Genomic DNA, 18817 nt, shown 5'->3' with positions numbered 1-18817 from the left:
ATCTGTTACCTAAAAGAATTTAAACTATTTTTAGGTGATTGTTTTCCTAAAACTAAAGAAAATCAAGTTGACACTGTTGGAGCAAGGGTAGAGAATAGAGGTCTGTTAGACCTTTTCAACAGATTTCTAGGACATTTGGGAGCCAGAAACAAAATTTTAACTTCTGTCTCTGGCAGAAAGTACCCCTCCCCCAGTGACCATCCCCTCTGTGTCCAAAAAGTCTAGAAACAGAACACTTCAGTCTGAATTCCATCTTCTTGTGCTTAGACAACTGACATAAGTTTCCTGAATTTCAGCTCTCTCAACCAATTAAAAGAAGAGAGGAGCAGTGCCTGGGTGGCTCAGTCAGTTCAGCATCCAACTCTTGAATTCGGCTCAGGTCAAGATCTCACAGTTCCATGGGTTCGAGTTCTAGTTCAGTCTCTGCACTGACGGTGTGGAGCCTGCTTGGGATTCTGTCTCCCCGCTTCTCTCTCTCTGCCCCTCCCCCATGCATGCATGTGCACTCTCTCTCAAAAATAAACAGACATTTAAAAAAAAAAAAAGAGGAGGAGGGACTCTTCCTATCTCAGGGTCACCAAGAGAGGTAAAACAAATAATCCACACAAAGTGCTCAGCCCAATATATGGCCTTTAGTAAACACCCATTTTTGTATTTTCGAATGAGACTGAAATGGAAAAGTTCACTTTTCTTCCTCCAAAGCCTTCACTCACTTCTGTCTATAACTTATTCTTCTACTTGATATATGCTTCTTACTTTGCCAGCACTGTTGGAAACACATCCGAATAAACATGTCTCAGAAATGTTTCAATCTCTGTAAGCCTAGGAGGTGGGCAGTACTTGCACAGGTCATCCAAGGTACTGTTGCTTTTCAGCCCCCAAACTCACCAAACCCAAGACAGTCAGACCTCAACTCCATTCCCACTTCTAACATCAAATCAGGCCCCTGTGGGAGGCAAGGAGGAGATGAGGTGGAAACATCTTCAAAGGAATAATTCAATATTTAGAACCTCTTTCACTTTGGTGTGAAGACAGGCTAAATCATAGCCTCACTGAAAAAGAAGTATATTCGTTTCATTTTAAGCATTAAGATAGGTTTTGAGTTTCCTTTTTTTTCCTTTTTGCTAAAAGCTTTGACTATGCCAGAAAACTCACTTATTATAATTTTTCCCATCTATTTCTCCCGCACACACTTAACTAATTGCATTATATTCATTTTTCTAAAAAAAAAAACAAAAAAAAAAAACTCAATTTTCGCCTACACACAATTCAGAATTTAGAAGTTAGAAACTCCTGAAATGAGACTAAATTAGAATACTTTCATTAACCAAGAAGTTACCTAAGGTATCACTTAATCCTAGACAGGCAAAGGAGGAAGTCAGAAGCTTTATTTATACCAGGTAATGGACCCCAAAGCCAGGGACCAAAATATTTTGACCTGAAGATTTTTATGGACACACAGAAGCAAGAAGCCTCCTTTATTTAAGTAAGATGAAGCCACTTGGGCCTTGGGGCTAAACAGTAATTGGGAAGGAGAAAAGCCCCACAGAGTCTGCCCTTAAATTAGGTCCTTCCAAGCATTGGTGTCAGAAACTAAGGACCTCCCTGCCACACCGGCCCTCCAGGGCACCAATCATCTCCTGAGGTCCAAGTTCCCTGTGTGTTTTACCAGCCAATTACCTGAACTTTCACAATCTTATATACATTACCCGAGAAGTTCAAAATACCCCCCAGAGGCCTGGACTGTAATCATTTGCCTTTCTTAAATGGCTGGCTAGCAGGGATTATCTCTTCTATTTTTAACAGCCTCCACCTTGGTATCTTTAAGACCAGTTGTGACAATATCTGAGACCAATAAAGCACTAAGCCAATCTAATTTCTATTATAGAACACAACTTCATCTGAGTCCAAAAGCTACAAGGAGAACCAAGTAAGGGTTTAGAGTAACAGCTATAAAGGGAGTTATATTTGAAGCTACTATTCTCAGACATGGAGAAGAACCCACGCTTTATTATTTTTTAATGACCCATCCCACTGCAGAACTTCTAGAATGCTTGCTATAATCTTGCTCATCTGAAAAAGATGAACCTAAAACAAGTACCACTAGCTTCCAAGTTTTCAGGGTCCTTTGCAATTCAGCACTTTAGCTGGGAAGGGTTTTTTTTTGTTTTGTTTTCTTGTGTTTGTTTTGCAAACACAGCTTCAATGTATCCCCATGCATGTATTTCTAAACAAAAAGCTCTGATTCAATATCCAGACTTAGGAACAATCAATTGCATCCTGCTACCTAAGCCTTCAGGTTCTCAGTCTCTGAGTTGTTCCATGGCACCACCCACCTTTCAAATTACCTGGCTACTCTATAAGCTAGTGGCTCTCCATGACGCCCAAGGACCCCTGGGAGTTCAACCCAAGACCCTTTCAGAGGCTCTTCAAAGTCCTAACTATTTTCATAATAACACCAACGCACCATTTGCCTTTTACTCCATCTCTCACACCATGGTTGAGTTTTCCAGAGGCTGCAGGACATGAGATGTCAGAAGAGACTGGAGGTGGAAATACATCAGATACAGGACTCCAGCTATCTTCTATTAAGCCAGATATTCATCAATTTGCAAAAAAGTAAAACAATGCCACTCTCTTGCAAAAATTTTTTTGGAAAATATAGCTATTGTTCATTAAAAATATGTTACTGTGTTAACATACGATTGGCTTATTTTTCATGTTGTCTCAGTGTTAATTGTCTTGGTGTTAATTTCTAATGAGGTAAGTACAGATGGTTCTAACTCACATAAACCTAAGTTCTTTGGGGTCCTCAGAAATTTCTAAGCATGTCAAGAGTTCCTGAGACCCAAAATTTTGAAAAATGCTACTATAAATTTTAAGTTCTGGTTTGACACTGCCTATGTGCTCACGACTCATACTGCATAAACATGAAAAACTGGACAGGACTAAAATGCAAAACATACAACATCCAAGACTTTAGAGAAAACCCCCTGATTTGAAACCACCTTTTTATTCAACAAATTTATCGAATACCTACCATGCACTATCCCTACTCCAGGTGTGTGGGACATAGGTAAAAAGAAGACAGTCCAGGTCCTGGTTCTCATGATAGTTTTACAGGCACAACCAATCAGATAGTGTTAAGTACTAGGCAGAGAATTAAAACTGTGTGACATTTTACTTTTGGCTGGTCAGAGAGAGCAAGTTGAGACATTTAAGCTAAGACCTGAAAGTCAAGACAGAGGCAATCATGCAAAAAAATCAGGTGGAAGAGCATTTTAGGCATAGCAAATAGCTAGTACAAAGGCACTGTGCGCAGAAAAGAAGTTGGCAAGTTCAAGAAAAAGACAGCCAGCCACAACGTCTGGACCATTAACGGGGAAAGAAAGAAAGTGCGGGGGTAAGGTCAGAGAAGAAGAAGCCCGGGCCAGTGGCATTCCCCAAGCCAGGGTAAAAAGTCTGCCTTTAGGGGCGCCTGGATGGCTCGGTCGGTTAAGCGTCCGAGTTCGGCTCAGGTCGTGATCTCACGGTCCGTGAGTTTGAGCCCCGCGTCAGGCTCTGTGCTGACCGCTCAGGGCCTGGAGCCTGTTTCAGATTCTGTGTCTCCCTCTCTCTGACCCTCCACCATTCATGCTCTGTCTCTCTCTGTCTCAAAAATAAATAAACATTAAAAAAAAAAAAAAAAAAAAAAGTCTGCCTTTATTGCTAAGTGTGACAGGAAGTTTATAATCTTGACCAAGTTACTTACTCTTTCTGGAACTCAGTTCCCTCATCTGCAGAATGAGGATCATGAGAGCTTGCCTCATAAAGCTGTTTTGAGGTTCAAATGTGTAAAAGAAAATAATGGGCTTGCTTAGCACAAAGAAAGTAAAAGATGGGAAACATTCCTGTTTACTGGGATTACTCCTGTCTGCCAATTTGCTGTATTTTCAACTCTCATAAACTACTCTTACTAAACTTTTTAGGGCTTACAATCCGTTGAGGATTAATCCTATCAACCAGCAAGTCCACATGATGAGTGGTATAGACAAAGGACACACTGTGTGATGCATTTATCTGAATTTGTCAATGCCAACTCCAGCAGAAGGTTCTTCCCACTCTTCCTAGTAAAACTCAAACCCCCAAAGTACAGCCAGGTGAAGAATGAATGACAGCATCCCACCTCCATAGCCCCCTCTGGGTCTACCCTTCAGTCACTAAGCTTTGCCACTTGGCCCCAAAGCACAGGGTACTCGGAAGAGCCATTCTTCTGCTAAAAAAGGTAGCCAATGGAAATCCATCAGCCTTCTCTGCTCTTTCTTGGCACATTCACATCATCTCCACCTCCTAAAAAAGAGAAGGCCTCTGCCAAAGACTTAGTGCTGGTTTTATTGCTGCTTGCTTTAAAAATGATTGCTTAAAATGAATAAAATCAAAAGGCTTCCTTTCAAGCTAGGCAGCAAAGAGAAGGCTCATGCACAAAGACTTAAAAGCTCCTGGAGATTCAGCAGGCCTCAGGCAGCTGGTCTCCAGGAACACAGATAAGACCTGGGGGCCACAGCTGCCATCAACACAAAAGAGCAGCACTTCACTTTCAGGTCAAGCAGCCCCCCATGGGCCAAGCCAGGCAAACCACAAGGCCTTTCAGAGGGAAAGCAAGAGTGTGCACAGAAAAAGGAAGAGTTGCCGGCATTTGATCAATCTCGTGGCTGGAGGCCAAGGACACTCCTTCCAGAGGAGCACAGGCCTCCTTAAGATGCCCTAACCCAGGTACATATATGGTAATATGGCTGTAAATACAGGGAAGAGAAAACCTACCACACTCACAGTGGACTTTTCCAAGACAAGGAAAGAGGCGCTCTTTTACACCGTCTCTTCTGTAACTGGGCACTCTCACAGTTAATTTTGGAACTTCCTTTGAGCAAAGACTTGATGATATCATCTTTCTTGTGAAACGAGGAGCAGAAACACGGTATTTCTGAGGTGGACACCGGCCGGCAGCTCCCCCCACCCCACCATACACATGTTTGTGCAGCCCCCTGCTTGCCTTCTGGTCCTATTAGTGGCTAATCAGATTGTCCTCAGAAATGCAGTGTCCCATCAGGAGACCACTTATTCTATTGCAAAAAGCACTTCTCTCGGAGGATAGAAAATTGCATTCTGCTTTCGTTTTCAGACAGTCCCAAAGGAAGTCACCAACTCAGAAGTTTCAACTTTAAGCAGGGCCCTCTATGACAATCTCAGAAAGAGCAGTTGTAAATCAGCAGTTCAGAGCAATTCTCTAATTTAAATGTTGCTCATTAGACACACAAGAGATAAACACATGCACACAAAGATAAACCTATGTGCCTTTTCACAAACATGCCCACTAAATAGCCTATTCTTGAAAAAGGTACATTATCTACATGGCTATTTTTCAGCAAAGATGTCAATTCTGACACGTGCTCTCAAGTTTCCTATTCTCCCAGGCCAATATAAGAAAAGCCAATCAAAAGCTCAAAGTTGGCAGTCAGAAAATTTTCTATTTGGTGGGTAGAGATCATCTAGCTGAAATTCCTCATTTTACAGGCGGAAAAAGCAAACAACAATAAACCTGAGTGACTTCTTGTAGGTCACACAGCCGTGTACTAGCCAAAGCTAATAGACCATAGGGGCACCAGGGTGCCTCAGTTGGTTAAGCATCCGACTTAGGCTCAGGTCATCATCTCAAGGGTTTGTGAGTTGGAGCCCCACATCAGGCTCTGTGTTGACAGCTCAGAGCCCAGAGCCTGCTTCAGATTCTGTCTCCCTCTCTCTGCCCATCCCGTGCTCGCACGCTGTCTCTCTCTCTCAAAAATAAACATACATTAAAAAACAACAACAAAGCAAATAGATCACAGGGCTCCAGAAACCAAAGCCAGTACCTAGGGGAAGTGGGGGAAGAGTGGTATTTATTTTATTAAAAAGTTAAAGTCATCCCCAGCCTGAAGAGACACCCCTCTGCTCACAACCTGAACCACCAAAATAATAATAATAATAAACAAAAAACAAAAACCAACAAATCGGATTTGATGAACATCCTCAGAGAGAGAGCAGTGTCTCAATTAGTCTGGGAAAAATCAGTCTAGGACAGTTTCTCAACCTCAGGGCTACTGAGGGCTACATTTTAGTGCAGATAATTCCTTGTTGCGGAGGACATATCATGTGTATTGCAGGATGTTTAGTGACATCTCTGACCTCTGCCTGCTAAATGCCAGTAGCACCCACTTTCCCTCAGCTGTGACAAAAAAAAGTCTCCAGACATTGCCACAAGTCCCCACAGGGCAAAATCACCCCGCTGGTTGAGAACCATTCCTCTAGGGACACAGGCTTTGTTGTTGTTTTTTTTTCTTTTTTTAATCTCTGAGACTTTTTGCAAACATTTGACTTGGCAGCAATGGCCCAAAGCAGGTATTTTTATACCTATTCTACAGAGGAGGAAACAGAAGCACAGATGTTACATGTTTAGCCCCTACTCAAGAGGCAGTCAGTACCCAAACCTGCGGAGCCCCCATCCTGTGGTTCAGCAGGGAGATACCATTAAAGCCTCAGAGCAACTGTGCTTCCCTCCCTGATTATTACCTTCACTCCCTTTTATTAACACTCAACAGTTTCCCAAGCCCAATGCCCACCCAAGAACTGTTCTGAGAAACATCTCAAAAGCTATCAAAAGGAATCACTTAATACATTTCTGCACAGTCCTCACTTCGCTCTCCACAGCAAAAGAGGCTTTTCAAAGCAAACCACCAATTTCAGAAATATTTAATCAGGAGAAGCTTACAAATGATTAGATTCTTCTGACAAGCAGCCTACATTCTTCTAAGGGAGATATAACATGGAGATACATAACTTCTTTCAACAAATCTCTTGTGGGCACTATTTCTCAGGTGCATTTGTAGGTTAAAAATCAAAAAAGCCCGTGAGGAAAATAGATTTAAAGTGCCATGGAGTTTCAAATAACAAAGATTTTCAAATTATCAGGAAAGGCTTCCCAGAAGAGGAAGCATTTGGGTAGTATTTGGCAAGGTGGATATAGACAGGGCAGGGATGGGGACATAGTCACAGGCACAGATGCACCAAAGCAAATAAATGAATGTCCTTAAGTCTAGGTACTGTATCAGCTTTTTCTATTCTGAAATATGTGCATGGAGGGGCACCTGGGTGGCCAGTTTAAACACCCCAACTCTTCAGCTCAGGTCATGATCTTGCAGTTCATGAGTTCGAGCCCCATATCAGGCTCTGCGCTGGCAGTGTGGAGCCCACTTGGGATTCTCCATCTCTTTCTTTCTTTCTCTCTCTCTCTCTCTCTGCCCATTCACATCTCATGCTCACTCTCAAAATAAATGTGAAAGAAAGAAAGAAAGAAAAGAAAAGAAAAGAAAAGAAAAGAAAAGAAAAGAAAGAAATATGTGCACGGTTAAGTCTTGAAACTATTTTTACAAAACAAAGTCACTTCCCAAATAAAGTTCCTAGTGAAACACAGACAAACAGCAAAGAACTTGTACATCAGTGATGTTTCTTCTTACGCTCATCCGTATCTGATAAGCAACCATACAAGCAGCCCAGAAGTTCTGCTAATTCGCTGGGTCACACAACATTATAAAACCTAAGTTGCTCGAAGTGTCTGAAAACAGCATGTTAAATGCAGCCTTGTTCCTACCTGTGACCTCCCAACCCTAAGTAGGTTTCACACGTATCATTTCTATCTGAAACTGCTGCCAATAAGAGAGTCCCCCAAGTGTAAGAACTAATGCTTCCAGTTTTGTCAGAGAGAGTCCTGCCAGACCTTCATGCTCACCTTCAGTGGTGACTTAGCCTACCTTCCACTTGATTGAGAATGAAAAGGCCACTAAGGACAAGTACAAAGGTCAGTTCCAACAGGTGAGAACAAGCCAGGAAAAAATAACCATAAAAATAAGACAACACTAAAAAAACACTGGGGGTTAAGTATAGAGGTTCTCACACTTTCCAGTGTGCATGAATCCCCTGGGGATTGTGCTAAAATGCAGGTTCTGATTCACTGGGTCTGGGGTGGGGCCTGAGAGTCTACACTTCTAACAAGCTCACTGTTGAAGGCAATGATGTTGGTCTGGTGACCACAAATGGAGAAATAAAGATGTAGAGCAATGTTTTTCAAACTTTTGACTGAAACCCACAGTAAGAAATACATTGAAGTTACAACCCACTGTTCACTCTGTATGAGAGACAGAGAGAATGGGGGGGGGGGGGGGTGTCCTTCTAAGTATCCATACAATACACTTTGACGTTTTTCTAATTTACTCGACTTCATTAAAAAAAAAAAAAAATATATACACACACACACACACACACACACACACACACACACACACACATATATACATATACACACATACACTGATGGAGGGGCACCTGGGTGGCTCAGTTGGTTAAGCATCTGACTCTTGATTTCGGCTAAGGTCATGATCTCATAGATCCTGAGTTCGAGCCCCAGGTCATGCTCTGTGCTGACAGCATAGAGCCTGCTTAAGATTCTCTGTCTCCCTCTCTCTGCACTTTCCTCGCTTGTGTTCTCTCTCTCCTTCTAAGTAAATAAAGTTAAAAAAAAAAAAAAAACTGCTAAAGGAGGCCCACTAAACTGATTTCAGGATCTCATAGTAGGTTGCCATACATTATGAAGAACATGGATACAGAACAAGAGTAACATTCCTACCAATCTGGGGAGTACTATTGTTACCTGAGCACCAGTACACTAAGGTTAAAACTGATACCAAAGTGCAAAGTTAGGAGTACCTTCAGAATCCTTTTTAAAAAGGCAAAGATGTGTTAACTATGCTTTGGAAATACCTTCATTGAAAATATTCAGGTTTTAAGTTTTCTTCAATCTGCTTTCTTTTCTGACCTGTATAAGGAAAATAAGAATACCTATCTGGCCCTGGGCAGAGGTCTCTGAATACCATTTCCCACTCAAAAGAACTATGGCTCCTTGGAGAAAAGACTGATTCCAGGCCTGGAGCAAGAAATATAGAATATGGGCCTGGAACATTCTCTCATATTGAAAGCAAGAAAGCTATCAAAGACTACTACAGTTGTGTTTTTGAACCAACTTCAAAAGCCTCTCTCTTGCTGAGCAAAAATGAGCACTCTGATCAAGAAGGATAGCTACACAAAAAGAGATATAAATTATGCTTAAATTCACAAGTTCACAAAGATAGTAACCAAAATACATACCCACTGGTCATCTTGGTACAAGGGTTTCTCAATAGTTGCACTGCTGTTAACTGTGAAAGGGAGAATTCTGGGCTGCACATGGCTATGCAATGTATTGTAGGCTGTTTATCAGCACCCTGGCCTCTAGGCCAGCAGCACCCTCTTCCTAGCTGTGACCACCAAAAATGTCCCCAGGGTCACCATGTTGAGAACCATTGCCATGTATCATGGTAAGGAAACGACTTGTTATTTTTGAAAACTAGTAAAATACAGAGAACAAAAAAATTTAGTGGAGGAAAATTTTTTTTTATAAAATAGTTCAGCTAATGAATGAAGAATGAAAAACAGGAGTTTGACAAGTCCTAACGAACTAATGGATTAAGGCAATGAACATCAATGGTTCCTAATATCATAAGGCATATCCAGACATATCATATACTTCCCTGAATGAAGTTCAAAAAAATATAAGTAGCAAACAACAATAACCCTGATTCTGATCAAGCCTCTACATTTAAGCACCAGATAGGATAATACACAGGGAACACAGGTACATGTTTAACTATACCACTCTGACACAGTCAGCAAAATCTTAACTATGGGAAAATAAATCACCCCATTTCCTCAATAATAACCATAAAATGCATGGAGAAGAAGAGGTGTAGAGAAAACATAGATTAAAAGACACATCAACCACTTGTAATCTATTGACCTTATTTGGATCCTGATTCAAACAAACGGTTAAATATACATATATATTATTGTGTGTATATATTGTAAGCATGTGTGTATATATGCACCTGTGTAATATATGTTGTATGTATGTACATAAACATAAAAGGAGAACAGACTCCATTAAAAAATATGTCTTTTTTTTTCTCCCTGTGATGGATTACAGTATTATGTTGTTGTTTTTTTGTTTTTGTTTTTAAATCCCTATGCTAGAGCTACATACTAAAATACAGATAGAGCCTGGGTGATTCAGTCAGTTAAGCCCCCGACTCTTGGCTTTGGCTCAGGTCATGATCTAACGGTTTGTGAGATCGAGCCCGCACTGGGCTCTGCGCTGACAGTACAGGGCCTGTTTGGGATTGTCTCTCTCTGCTCCTTCCCTGTTTGTGCTCACGCACGCACTCGCTCTCTTGCTCTCTCTCAAAATAAATAAATAAACATAAATAAAATAAAATACAGATGAACTGGTATCAGGGACTTGTTCCCAACTCACCCAAGATGCGTGTATCAGAATGCAGGTGAAAACAGAACGGTCATGAATTGGTAACTGTGCAGATAGGTGATAAGTAAACAGGGGTTCATGATACTAAGATCTCACTGTTCTATGTGTTTCCAATTATCTACAGTGAAGGTTACTCTGAAGAATAAGAGATTCTGTATTGAAATAAATCATTACTAAGATTTATCCCTGTAATGACCCAGCTAACTTTGGAATAGTGCTTTACCTTCCATTTAGTTTTCTTAAAAACCAGTATAAACTGAGAGAGAAAACCTGGATTCTATGACAGTGATGAAATCTGAATGATGTTCTCCCCTAGTGATTCCATACCTGTCACCACCCAAATGCAATCACATCAAAGGTACAGATACCTTCATAAAAATGAAGACACGGGTATCTACTGATTAACAAGAATAGCTGTTCAGGATAGAGTGAAACCAGCAAGGAACAAAACTTGAGGTACGGCATGAGTCCTTTTTAATGATATTATACACATAATTTTTACATATGTATACATGCAGGAGTCTGGAACCCTCATCTTGACCTGTGGGATTAGGGGTGCCTGGCTTGTTTTTGTTAATTGAATATGTGCATCTTATGCAGTAAGTATCACCAGGTATGTATGTTATAAATTTGTACACATGAAGGGATCCCCTTCACTTATCAGAGAGAATTACTTATTTGGAAGTTCATATTCCCCAAGGATGATGCTAGACAGCAGAACGTAAATTCTCCTTGTGTAATTCCTTAAAATGAGACCTGACAGACTGGAGGGTGGTAGCAAAGTACACAAGGTTTCTGTTGAAAAAAACCACAGAATATCATGAGATTCTTAAAATTCTTATCCAAACCAACTGCAGGTTCATCTATTTATCCAAGAAGATTCCCTTCCAACTATAGGGGATTATAATCCCAAGTAAGTCATGTGACTAACAAGACATCTAGGTTTTACCCCACCCCCAATCAAGTTCCAAACTGGTAAGTGATCTTGCCAGCCTCACCAGTCTCTTCAGAAAGTACAACGTAGCTCAGGGATGCTGAGAACCACATGTAGAGTTCTGAGAAAGTTAAGAAATCCTCAGGGAAGTAAACCATTGTTTACCTGCAAAACCTTGGTGCCTGCAGGATCTGACCTGGAATCCCTCTCCCATCTGAAGCCCTAGCACTCTCCCTCAGCTGCAACCAACCTAGCCTCCTTCCTTTCCCTAACCTGTCGAACCTTTTCCCAACTTAGGGCCTTTGCACTTTCTGCTCTAGCTCTTTGGAATGTCCTTTCCCCTCAGATACCTACTGGCTAACCTCCCTTCCTTCAGATCTCTGCTCAAATGCACCATATTAAAGAGCACTTTCCGGGGTGCCTGGGTGGCTCACTCAGTTAAGTGTGTGGCTCTTGATTTCAGTTCAGGTCATGATCTTTCAGTTCATGAGTTCGAGCCCCACATTGGGCTCTGCGCTCACGGCGCAGGGCCTGCTTAGGATTCTCTCCCTCCCTCCTTCTCTCTTCCCCTCCCCTGCTCATGCTCTCTCTCAAAATAAACATCAAAAAATTAAAAATAGGGGCACCTGAGTGGCTCAGACAGTTAAGTGCCTGACTTCAGCTCAGGTCACGATCTCATGGTTCTTGAGTTTGGGGCTTCCCATCAGGCCCTCTGCTGTCAGCGAGGAGCCCACTTCAGATCCTCTGAACACCCCCCCCCACCACCACCATGTTCTTTCTCCCTCTCTCTCTCTGAAAAATAAACATTTAAGTAAATAAATAAAATTTAAAAAAAGAGCCCTTCCCTGATTCCCAATCCCCACTTAATACCTCCTTATCCCCTTTACACTGTTGTTATTGTTGTCAATTTTTATCATGGTAAAATACACATACACAACATAAAATTTACTATTTTAATCATTTTTAAGTGTGCAATTCAATGGCATTAAGTTCATTCACACAGTTGTGCAACCAACACTGCCATCCACATCCAGAATTTTTTCATCTTCCCAAATGAAACTCTGTACCCATTGAACAAACTCCCCATTCCCCAGCCCCTGGCAAGCACCACTCTACCTGTCCCTATGTGTATGGTTTATTTCACCTAGCATAATGTTTTCAACCTTCACCCATCCTGTAGCATATATAACAATTTCATTCCTTTTTAAGGCTGAATAATATTCCATTATATGGACATGCCACTTTTGGTTTGTCCATTCATTTATCAGTGGACATGTGGGTTGTTTCTACCTTTTGGTTACTATGAATAATTCTATGAATATGAATGTACACATATCGGTTGAGTCTCTGCTTTCAATTCTTTTGGTTATGTACCCAGGAGTGGAATTGTTGGATCATTTGGTAATTCTGTTTAATTTTTTAAGGAACCACCATACTGTCTTCTGCAGTGCCTACACTATTTTACATTCCCACCAACAGTGCACAAAAGTTCCAAATGCTCCAGAACCTCACCAACATCTGTTATTTTCTGTTCCCCTTTAGTTGGCTTTCTTTTTCTCCATAGCACTCACTACCTGTTTGCTTATTTATAATGCCTATTTCCCCCTAACTAGGATCTAAGCCTCTTGGGCACAGGACTTTCAGTGTTGTATCCCCAGCACCTAGAACTCCTAGATCTCAGCACACAGCAGGTGCTCTAGAAATTTGTTGACCTGGAGCCTGTTTCCGATTCTGTGTCTCCCTCTCTCTCTGCCCCTCCCCCGTTCATGCTCTGTCTCTCTCTGTCCCAAAAATAAAATAAGAAAAAAAAAAAAAAAGAAATTTGTTGAATGTAGGAGTAAACACTTGGATCATATCAACGTTAGCAGGTATTAGAAATTCACAGATTTATCACACCAAATGTCGTTAACTATGTCCAGCTGAGGGAAGACCCTAGCCATAGTTCAATAGAATTAGCTCCACAGGTGATGGTTTTAGTGGTTTTTTCAGCTCATCCTCATTAGCAATTACCTCAGAACCACAGACACTACGAAAATTGGTAGGAATCATAAAAATTATGTTGCTGTCACTGACTTCAAGCCTTAACTGATTTCATTACAAGAGCAGTGCAAAAGCTTAAAAACACAAAAGTAAACCAAAAAAATTGCATGCACTTACAGTTAATAAAGAGCTTGCAAACCCAATGTGTTTTATTTTAAAAGATCAAACCAGCACTAAACAAGATGGGACAATGGCCTTGTATAGGCTCCTTAATTAGATATATCCAAGGACAGCTTGACCTAGGAACCTAACTTTAAGCCTACTTTTATTTTTCTGTCGTCTTTTTTTTTTTTTTTTCGGTTGTTCATATTTGGTGTTTGTTGTTTCGTTTTTGTTTTTTAAGAGCTGCTTGTAAAGAAATCAGAATTTCCACAAGATTATAAATGAGCTAAAAAGCCATGCGACTCTTTTTGTCTAGAAGTCAGCGAGTTGTATACCACTGGATTAGAGGTTTCATTCCTTTCTCTATCTCTCCCTCTAATACCCTGGTCCTGCTCACTTGAAAATATTTTGAGGAAAAAGGCAAGAGATTTATCTGGTGGGTTCATCTGTCTCTTTTCCTCTAAGCAACCTTTCCATCTCTCATTCCTCAAGAAAGGATGCCATTTCCCTCCAAAAAGCACCACTTTGTTAAATGGATAATATTGTCAACCCCAAACAACTTCATAGACTTAAAGAGGCGGCCAGGAGTAATTCATATAGAGCATGAAGAACTTTCCCTGCCTGCTACAAGGAAATCTTGATAGTATATTATGCTCTGAATTATTTAAAGAACAGACTGTACTTTCAACACACACACACACACACACTCATGCACACACAAGAAAGAAATGAAAAAGTGTTCTACACAACTGTCCACAAACCAAACTGAAGAGTATATGAAAACATACCGATACTTCACAGTTTAGACTCACCGCAATTTAAACTACTGAATTATTCAGACTGAGAAATTCTGATTCTTTTAACCTGCACAGATGCCTTGATGTAGATGATCAAGATGGATTTCAGTTATGAGATGAACCTAATGCTGAACAGTGTTCCTCGTGGTTTGATTTCTTTTACTCTCCCCATTCAGCTTTCAGCACACAGCTCTCTAAAACACAGTCAGGGTAACATCTAACACCTCCTCAAATAGCCACACTCTTATCCCTACATCTACAGCTACATCGTTTCCTTCTTAAATCAATGTATTACTATTTATTCGTCACTGCTAGGACACAAGAGTTATTTCATCAACAGAAATAAGTACCATTTTTCCAGCTTTTCCCTCACCTCTCCCACCCAACTTAAATGCATTTGTCGGACACAGTGCAGTCCCAAAACCTGGAGTTCTATCTTGCCTCTACTGTGTACTAGCTACTGGGCAAGTGTTTTCACTCTCTACACCTTCACTTCTTCACCTGTTCCTGACTTAGAGTATCTGTGATATATGGCTCTAGATCTGGCTTACAAGTACTTAATGTGTCCGTGCTATTTTTAGCAACAAGTTGGAGAAGAGTCTGTGAATCAGTTTCTCCTTGTTGAGAGCTTGCTCAAAGGAGAGGAACTTAACCCATTCCCTGGCCTTTTGAGTGCCCAGGTAGCCATGAAGGTCTACGCAACTCCAAGAAGGAACTACAGCCCACACATCCCAATGTTTCCCACTCCACCAGCCCTCCTAAGGATCTTATCAACAGGAAACAAAAGCACTATACTACTATAATGAAGTGTCTGCCTTTTATTTTCTAATTTCAAAAACCCAAAGATTGTAGCCCAGGGAACAGCTAAATATTTAGAAGGTTAAAAAAGTTGCTGAGACCCAGACCTCCACCCATTTACCCTGTTCCTGACCATTTTGGAAGAAAAAACTTGTGATGGCCAAATCTGCAGCAATGGGTTGTACATGCAGCTGTTAAAACCTCCCTTTCTTAAAGAGCAGTATGACCATGGGGAGGAGGGGGGAGGAGCTGCTGGTCTTCACAGAAAAATGCTGCCTTCAACTCATATCCCACAATAAGCACCTAAACAAGAGGGACTCATCAGATTCCTTGACATTCAGGTGGCTTCAAGTTAAGGACTGGATACTACTCTTTCATGCTTCAAGAACAAACTTCCCTTTTTAAAGTACTAATTCTTTCAAACTGCCAGCAACCACTTTCATTTCTTGCAATCCAACCTACTCTGATTAAACACATGTTACAGTAAGAAAAAAGTAACTATTTTTGAAAGACAGAGGCAGTTAATTTTTGCTTACATATCTTGGCAGATGAAATGTACTGCTTCCTTCAGAATTTAAATCATCAGCACGCTGCCAGGCAAGTTCAATTCTCAGCCACCAATGGGCATTCCTTTTATTGCTCCATTTAATGGCTTTTCCCCCTCCTCTCATAAACTTTCAGGCTGCTTTAAGTCTGAGCCTTGGCCAAAAGTGCTAGGCAGAACTGCCCCCTGTATCTCAAATGCTCTCTAAAGCTGTCACCAAAGGCAGTGACAAATTTTGGACACTAAGCCATGGAGTTTCCATTTCTTTCCTACTCCTATCCCCATGGCTCTTTAGAAGAGGGCAGAAAATACACTTCGAACAAAAATTCATTATTGACTACAGCACTCAGGCTTCACACTCACCTGACCGAGGTCAGGCACTCTGTTGCCCAAACACGCCAGCTGTGCGAATCCTGCTCCTCTGTAGTCAGCTCCTAAGTATTAAGAAAGAAACTGAGTGTAAGACCACGAAGGCCGGCCCCCAACAGAAATGCTTCGAATTGCAAGCTTCCATCTTCTTTAGCCTCCTTCCTGGAGAGACCCACCTCTTCCCCAAACAAGACACGAAGATTCTAGGTAACTCCGCTTACTTATTTCCAGTATGTAACTGACAAGTGAGACTAGGCACGCAAAAACTTCGAATGTGCTGGGGAAGCTGGAACTAAAGGAAGTGTTTGGCAGATCCCAAAGCACTTGTTTCCCAGAGCCTAGGCCAAGTATCCGAAGCCCGCATCCTCATTGGGCGTGAGCTTCGTCCACATTTCATCCCTCAGCGCTCCCCGGTTTTCTTCCGTTTTTTTTTTAAACCCTCCCCACTGAGGCCCCCACATGCATTTTTCTCCCAACCAAACAGGTCGAGGGAGGGCTACATTTTTTAAAAGATTATTTCTTTGATTGGACTCACATATGACACCCCCCCCCAACACCCGCCACCACCCCCCCCCCAAAAAAAAAAAAAACTATTTCCTGCAGCTGTTGCAACAGTTTCCAATTTGGGGGAATGCCATTCCGGTCCAGAATCGGTAGCCCTCGAGGCCAGTCACTCGAATAGAGATTTTTTTTTTTTCAGCCTAAAATGAACACCCCAAAAATGCCCTCAGTAAAAGAACCCCCAAACGTATGCAAGTGCATGCAAATCCACCAAGAACTGCAAGAGCGGGGCAAAAACTTCTGCGCCCGGGGTGGGGGACAGTACCAACTCCCCGCGCCCTCTGCCCGGCCCCAGCCGCTACCTTGGTGCCCGGGAGCCACGCCGGGCTGGGGGAGCAGGGCGAGGAGAGGTGTTAGCAGCCGCTGGGTAATCCCATGTCCGCGAACAGGGAGTTCGTTCCGTTAGGATGGAAACGGAACACCCACACCTCCTCTCGGCGTGCGCTTTCTCTCTCTCCACCCTCTGCCTCCTCCTCCTCCACCACCACCTCCTCCTCCTCTCCTCCCACCCCAGCGAGCTTGAGGAAACGCTTCAGCAGCACATCCACATGGTTACTGCACATCGAAGCGGCTCCTGGCAGCTTATATAGGCCGGGAAGCTCCCTGGGCAATGTAGTCCGAGCCCGAGGTCGTGGCGGCGCCTGGGGCTGCGGGGAAGGACTACGAGTCCCAGAATCCCTTGGGCTCCGGGCTGGGCTCTGAATAGAAGCGCGCGGGGACTGGGAGGGGCGTCCTGCGGGGCGTCCGGGCTCCGAATCCTCCTCTTACCAGAGAGCTGGCGGGGTCTGGAGCCCGAGACCCAAAGCAACCCCTGGGGAGCGCCCCCAACCCTTGGGGACGCTCCTCCTCTGGCTGCCCCCTTTCCTTTGAATCCAGGTATCTCTGGGTGAGGGGGGTGGGGGTAGGAGCTCGGATTTCTGCTTTGGGAAGTTTTTACAAGCTATTACGCACCCTCCCCACCCCCCCGTGCCTTGAGTCCCTGAGCCAAGAATTTCAGAAATCCAGGGCACAAAAAAGCCAGTATTTGCGGTCAAGGATTAAAGGCGCGAGGTTGTCTTTATTTAATCTGCTCCATCCTGCTCGGGTTTGCATAGAAAACGAACTCTGGCAGGGATGATCTACGCAGGAGGGGACATAGGCAAGTAGCTGGAGAGACCCCGAGCCGCGTGTGTTCTTCCTCGCCCCACAGGAGATGAAGAAACGCTAGCCTCTCTGGTGCACAAAAATAAAGGAGCCGAGTTGTGACTCGCCGGCGCGGAGATTGGTAGGCAGAAAGTAAATACAAACCGCGACCTAAGTCCTGACCCTTGCTTCAAGCAGCCCCTCTGCTCCCCGGAGCTGTAAATGCTTAAGTAAATAAACCGCAAGCCAGAAAAATTAGGGCTTCGGAGACAGCTGCTGGCACGATGTTGCGCGTTCAGGCGGGGCGCCCTCCGGCAGCCCCCGATAACGGCGGCTGGGATGAGATGGGTTGCTGCCCCCTGCTACAATGTGCCTGGGCTCTTGGGCTGTATGCTGTTTGGCTTTTGGAAGGAGGGCAAGGGCTAAGCAAAGAGGCAAAGTCAGTCGGCTGCTCTCCCTTCCTGAGATGATAGGCATTCCTTACACAAACGTTTCCTGAATGTTTACTGGGTGCCAGGCACTGTGCCAGGCTCTGGGGCATAGTGGTAAGCCTAAACACACCACAGCATCCCAGATAAGCACTGCCTGCCGTCCCACATGGTGGCTATAACAACAATAGTAATAATAATAGTTTGAGAGGCAGATTTTACCGAACCCAGACCACATGCACTTTTCATGCATCATGCTATTGAGTTTTAACAACCATGGGCATATTATCTCTATTTGATAGATGGAGGCCTAAAGGCTCAGAGAAATCAGGTAATTTCCCAAGATGCCACCATATATTAAGTAGTGCAGCCTGGATTCCAATTCCAGACTTAGTTCTTGTACTAAGTCCTTGTCTTTGGGGAAATCCATCACCACTGCCTTAAATGGCCTCCTTCCCCATTTTAGGAGCAGCCTCTGAGCCTTTGGGCAAGTTATGTTCATCTCTTTGCCCCAGTTTTGCCATCTTGGAGAAAGTCATTAGAACTTTGCCAACTTTGTATCAGGATTGCTTGACAGAATTAACGGTCTTATGAAACTTGAGGAACAAATTAGGGGAGAACGAGGACTAACAATTATTATTCATAAAATAATGCCAAAACTAATAATAATTACTGACATTTATCAAGTACATGGCATGTTCC

The 18817-nt window shown here is 42.8% G+C and overlaps 1 protein-coding gene across 6 annotated transcripts in view; it reads right to left on the bottom strand.

The window, feature by feature from the left end:
- The window catches only part of ITPR1 (inositol 1,4,5-trisphosphate receptor type 1), a 326810-nt gene extending 309689 nt beyond the window's left edge, over positions 1 to 17121 (bottom strand). For all 6 annotated transcript variants that reach the window (XM_078442797.2, XM_078442799.2, XM_078442803.2 and 3 more), the window contains exons 1-2: positions 16868 to 17121; positions 15999 to 16069 (exon numbers count right to left, since the gene is read on the bottom strand). The gene's annotated coding sequence lies outside the window, so the exon portion shown is untranslated. The remainder of the gene's footprint in view (positions 1 to 15998; positions 16070 to 16867) is intronic.
- Positions 17122 to 18817: the final 1696 nt, after the last annotated feature.

Source organism: Panthera onca, chromosome A2 (genome assembly GCF_046562875.1).
Source record: "Panthera onca isolate mPanOnc1 chromosome A2, mPanOnc1 haplotype 2, whole genome shotgun sequence".
Classification (NCBI taxonomy): Eukaryota; Metazoa; Chordata; class Mammalia; order Carnivora; family Felidae; genus Panthera; species Panthera onca.
The sequence above is the reverse complement of the archived record's forward strand: the minus strand, read 5'-3'. Positions and strand labels throughout refer to the sequence as shown.